The 6,000-nt window shown below is 32.5% G+C and overlaps 1 protein-coding gene across 2 annotated transcripts in view; it reads right to left on the bottom strand.

Moving 5' to 3' along the window:
• Positions 1–2,962: 2,962 nt before the first annotated feature.
• LOC114298046 (uncharacterized) overlaps positions 2,963–6,000 on the bottom strand; it is a 29,020-nt gene continuing 25,982 nt past the window's right edge. The window contains exons 4-5 of one of the 2 annotated variants that reach the window (XM_082879562.1): positions 3,347–3,432; positions 2,963–3,122 (exon numbers count right to left, since the gene is read on the bottom strand). The gene's annotated coding sequence lies outside the window, so the exon portion shown is untranslated. Of the gene's footprint in view, positions 3,123–3,346; positions 3,433–5,159; positions 5,399–6,000 lie in introns of those variants that run through there. The other variant, XM_082879559.1, reaches the window with a different exon arrangement.

The following is a 6,000-nucleotide window of genomic DNA, read 5'->3' as shown; positions in this document are numbered from 1 at the left end:
TTTGGAAATTTGCTAAATATGGTCTTGAAACATGATTTGTAATTTCGAGGACGAAATTCTTTAAGGGGGGGAGGTTATAGCAATCTCGGTTTTGACCCAACCTTTGTTATATTCTGGACTCGGGTTTCGTGATTTAATATTGTTATCAATGTCTTGTTTTCCCTCTTTTATCTTTGGGTTTGAGTATTGGAATGTCTTGGGCTTGTTTGGAGCAGGTTAGTTGCTAGTTGTTCAAGTTGTTGTTGTTCAGAAATTTGCTTCTTCGCTCGAGCGAGGCTTCTTGCGCTCGAGTGAGCCTTGTGAAATTTTCCTATTCACACGAGCGAGGATTCTTGCACTCGAACGAGCTTTGAGTGCCCAGTATTTTGCCCCAGACTTGCAGAATTTCTAGAAAGGTAAAGTTCTTCGCTCGAGTGAGGCTTCTTGCGCTCGAGCGACGGTGTGTGTCTGTAAAACTTCTGGAGGTATGTATTCTACGCTCGAGCGACGCTTCTTGCACTCGAGCGAGGTCATTTATTGTGTCTGGTCGCTCGAGCGACAACTCCTTCACTCGAGCGAGCCTCGCGTATATCAGTTCGCAACAGAGCATTTTTATATTACTTTTTGATTTTCTTTTAGCTAAAAGCCCTAATTCGGCTCTCTCTCTCTCTCTCTAAAATACTCCAAGATCTAAGCATCTCTCAACCCTAGTTCCTTTGATAAAGAGTTAGAGCACATTGTAAGCTTCCTCTTGATCCGAGCAAAGTCGAGTTTGGACACTTTTGAGGTTCTTCTTCATCTCCTTTGAGCTTCTACACTTAAGGTAGGGATATTCTACACCTTAATATGATTTTTAACCTAGGTATTTGTCATTTTGTATGAATTGTGGAATTTGGGAGGATTTGGATGAAGCTAGGGTTTGGATTTAAAATTTGAAAGAGGGGTTTTCTACATTGGGTCCCATAAATATATAAGGGGTATTGAATATAAGGTTGCTTGGGTCAAAATGGTGAAATTTGGCCTTGGGGTCGATATTTGGAAAATGAGAAAGTTTGCCCTAAATTGTGTTAAATAATTATTTTGTATAAATAATGAAATTGGTATCAGAAATATAAAATTGAGTGGATGTATGAATGAATGGTGTAGTTTGAATTGTTAAATCACTCACCTATAGAAATTTGATGAATTATCTATTGTAAAGATTGTATATCTATTTAGAAATATCTGTTTTGGGCTATCAATGGAGGATGGCTATAATTATTGTAGAAACTGCATAAGGATTAGGTAAATTGAAACTAATCATCTAATTATGTCATTGAATATGACAGTATGTTAAATACATTAAATATGTGAAATTGAATGTCATTGAATATGATGGTGTTTTAAGTACATTGCATATGTATATTGTTTGGGAGAAGAAATGGGATGTATTCCATGTTTTGGAAGAAGATAGGGGATGGACTCCATTGAAATTAAGTTGGTCGGAGTGTCCAAGGTGAAAGTCCCGAAATCATTTGTATACATGGGTACCGATCCCGCAGACGAAATTTCCATAAAATGGCAAGATTCAAGTGTCTATGTGATTGTTGTAATGATTGAAAACCCCTGAGTTGTAACCTCAGTTGGGTCATTCAGAGAACTATAAACTTGGCCTATGAATTGAAATGAGATGAATTAACTTGAAATGAGTAGAAATAAATGGATTAAGATACGGATATCGATATCTGATACATATGTGGATAATATGTGCTGTCATGAGCATCGAATATATATATACTTGACTTTTATATCTTAGTTAAATCTCATACATTGTATTAGTTTGTCTCTATTGGGCATTGGCTCACCCTACTTGGGAAATCATTTTCAAGTACTAGTGACATGCCACCTCCAAGGACATAGCTTGGGAGGACTAAGGGCTGACGGCTCTATTTTTGTTATATATATGTTTCAATGTTTATTTAAGCCGAGGGCTTTATATGTATAGAACTTAGGACTCTTTCTTTTGTTGTAACCAAGTGATATCTTGGAAAGATGTAAGTTCGTAGGGCATTTATTTTGTTGTTATTAACTTGTATTACATGCTGTAGATTTAGAATGAACATTTATGAATGTATAATGCATGTAATCCCTTCTGTAATACGAACTCTGATATATGAAAGTGTACCAATTATGTTATATTCATTCCTCTTATGAGTTGGGTATTTATATTATTTTGAGGGCGTGACAAGACAGAATTTTGACAGGTTATGATATTGGGAAAGCTTATTGAAACTGTTTAGACTTGCAGACCAAAGGTAAGTCATGGCATTGGTGATATTGACTTCTGGAGGGTTGTTTGATTGGGTTTTGTATAAATTAATTCTTTAATAGTTTTTATTTCTTTATTACGTTCATTGCAAAAATAAAATAAAATAAAAAACTTTATTTTTATTTTAATCATTATGTTGATTAAAATAAAAAGAATTTACATATTTTTTTATATATATTATCTTTGTGAGTATATTTTTGTTTTATTTGTTTATAGATTTTGTGCACATATATTTTAAATGCTTTCTATATAGTATAGATAGATGTGGATTTTACAATATAAATTTGAATTTAAATTATATAGATTATCATTCTAAGTATAAATTTATTCTTTTTATATAAATTTTTTGTATACATTTTAAATATATGAAATAAGATTTTTATGACTTTATGTCCTTCAGAAGAAAAGTTTATTGTTTCTTTTTGCACATTGATTTAACAGCTTAATAAAGAAATCAAAAAAAAAAGAAAACAAAAAAGGGAATAATTTTTTTTATTCATTGTGTTTTCAAAAAAAAAATTCGTTCTATCTTTGTTTAAAATGTAAGTAAACTACTAGCGACCGGGCACACGCGATGCGTGTGTAATTTCTTTTAGAATTATAATATGAATTTCATATTATTTTTTCTAATAATATACATATAAATCATATGAGTAACTATGTACAATGTAACAGTTGATATTAAAGTATTTGATAAATAAAATATATGTATATTAAAATATGTACAAATCTTTTAAAAAATACAATATTTACTAATCTTAACTTAAAAAACTGTACAACAAAAATTCATGTAAAATCTGAATTTGGTAACATGAGACTGGAGATCCTGCAAATCCTGCAAAAAAAAATTTATAAGATATATGTAAAAATTAGTTTGCTAATAATATACATTGATTAAATTAAAATTTTACGTTCTTAAAGTGAACCATAATTATACATGTGCGCACTTTAACTAATAGAGTACAATAATAACTTTGGTTTTCTAATTGACTTATTATGTATAAAGACACAAAAGGTAATTATTATGTTAATTTTTTATAAACAAAATTAAAAACTTACATTTTGACATAGATTGACATAGTCCAAATCAAACATCACGTTCAACAGTCTCTTCAAATTGTCTTGATGCAATTTTTGCCATAGATCTATGACAACATTAAACTACAAAAAATAAGATGGAATTGACAAAAAATAAAGTACGTAACTTTTGTTATACATACAAACCTATAAGTAGATTACCTTGTAACTATTGGAAATGGTTATAAAATTCTGGGTAAAACCAGAATATTTTCCTAAGTTTGGTCTATTTTTTAGGTGGGCCCCGTGCGTCGATTTACGCGGGTCAAAGTGGTAACGCGTTCTATGCCGCATTGTGATTCATGTAGTATAATTGGTTGCTCAAAACCATTACCGAGTGAATGAGAAATTGAAGCCAAAGTGTGCTCCATGGAAATGGAGTTTTGGTGGAAAATCCTTAAAGGTTTGTCCCACATTGATTTGGTGGGAAGTTTTGAATGGGTTTATAAGGCATGGGTTTGGTACTTGGAGTGTGCCCCATGGGTACCCAAGTGTTTTAGAGAGGGAGGTTATGGGCAAAATGTGCTAGACCCATTGGACTTAAAAATCACCACACACGCGCGCGGGTGCGTGGTGTGTGGTTGGGTTGGGTTTGTTCGTCCCAATACTAATCTTTTTGGGCCAAAAACATTTGAATTTAATTTTATTTTTGGTAAAATAAAATCCAGAATTCAAATTAAACTAGAAATAAACTGGTCCGGTTTTACTGTACATCCAAACAGGGCCCTTCCCGTTTTTTATCTGTTTGAATTATAAACCCAACAGATTCAAATATGTTTGAATTCAAAACCAACAGGTTTGCACCGGTTCAATTCAAAATCTGCAGCCACCATTACATCTATAAATAGATCAGCCCCTCATTTGGATTTAAGAACGAATTTTCGTCCATAAAATTCTTCATACATAATCTTCATCTTGCTGCATTATTTTCTTGTCAGAAAGAGTATAAACACTTAGTGTATTCGACGAACGAATAAATTGTAGTGCTGCTTTTATTCGTTGATAGATCATTTCATCCTAGGAGATAGACGTCCATATTCTGAAAGCACCGAGGAGAGGACGAATCTGTCTTAAGTACACAGTGTCAAACACTAGACTTGATCATATAATTATTCAAAGAAATTAATCAAGTCAGTTGTTTTATTTATTATTTTGCTTTATTTATTTATTTAAATCAGATTTTAATTTTGTTTTTGTAACAAAATAAAATCTGTTTTTATTTATTTTGTTTTATTTCTAGTTTGATTTTTGTAATCAAACAAATTCTCTCATTTCCTTTATTTCTTTATATTCTCGTTATTGTTTAGTACACAACAGAATTTAATCTACTTAAATACAGTGAAGATTGTCCAAAAATCTTAAGACAGAATCGTTTTTGGTATCTTCATTGTATTTAATTTTCTGTAATTTCATAAGACATATTCTGGTTGGAAAAACAAATAGTGGTTTATGCTATTTGACAGATAGTAGTAATATACTGTCTCTTTTCTTTGACAACTAGTAGTAATATACTGGTGTCATTAACAACTGCAGAATATTAATTTGTGTTACAGAAAATTATTGTGGTATTTTATTTTTCTAGTTTTAGTAACAAGGAAAATAAAATTATTTTGTGTTATAATTTATTTTTCTAGTTTTAGTAACTAGAAAATTAATTTGTGTTTTAATTTTTTCTAGTTTTTGTAATCAGAAATTATGGCTACTACAACTGAAACTGCAATTGGTAGTGGTACTCCTATTGTTACACCAACACCAGTCCCTATCCAAAACCATATTCATGTACCAATCAACCATGGAGAAAAGCGGAAAAAATTTAACAGTACTGAGTTTAAGAGATGGCAGCAGAAGATGCTGTTTTATCTTACAACTCTAAATTTGGCTTGGTTTCTCCATGAAAAGGCTCCAGCACTTAAAGAGGGTGAAAGTGATCGGCAAGTTGTTGCCGCTATAGATGCTTGAAAACATTCAGATTTCCTGTGCAGAAACTACATCCTCAATGGCCTTGATAACATGTTGTATAATGTATACAGTCCTCTAAAAACAACAAAAGAATTGTGAGATTCTTTGGAGAAGAAATACAAGGCAGAGGATGCCGGCACGAAGAAATTTGTCGTCGGTAAATTTATGGACTTCATTATGGTTGACTCCCAAACGGTAATTTCCCAAGTTCAAAGTTTTCAATTAATTTTACATGATATTCATTCTGAGGGTATGTCTCTAAGCAAGTCTTTCCAAGTCGCTGCTTTAGTGGAAAAGTTACCACCGACTTGGAAAGATTTCAAAAATTATTTAAAACATAAACGCAAAGAGATGACCATGGATGAACTTATTGTAAGACTGAGAATTGAGGAAGATAACCGAAAGGCTGAAAAGAGGAATGGGAAAAATCCCATTGAGTCCAAGGTTAATGTGGTTGAACAAGTTCATAAACCACATAACAAAAAGAGGAAGTTTACTGGAGATGGTCCTAAACAAGGCGATAGCAACAAGAAGTTCAAAGGAAAATGCTATAACTGTGGCAAGACTGGACACCGAGCTTTTGACTGCCGCCGTCCAAAGAAAGATCATGGAAGTACAAGTAAGAAAACCACCAATCAGGCCAATGTAACAGAATTGGATTACATCTCTGACGGAGT

The sequence above is a fragment of the Camellia sinensis genome, chromosome 7, assembly GCF_055761805.1.
Source record: "Camellia sinensis isolate YWXY chromosome 7, ASM5576180v1, whole genome shotgun sequence".
Taxonomy (NCBI): domain Eukaryota; kingdom Viridiplantae; phylum Streptophyta; class Magnoliopsida; order Ericales; family Theaceae; genus Camellia; species Camellia sinensis.
This window is presented reverse-complemented; position numbering and strand designations above follow the sequence as displayed.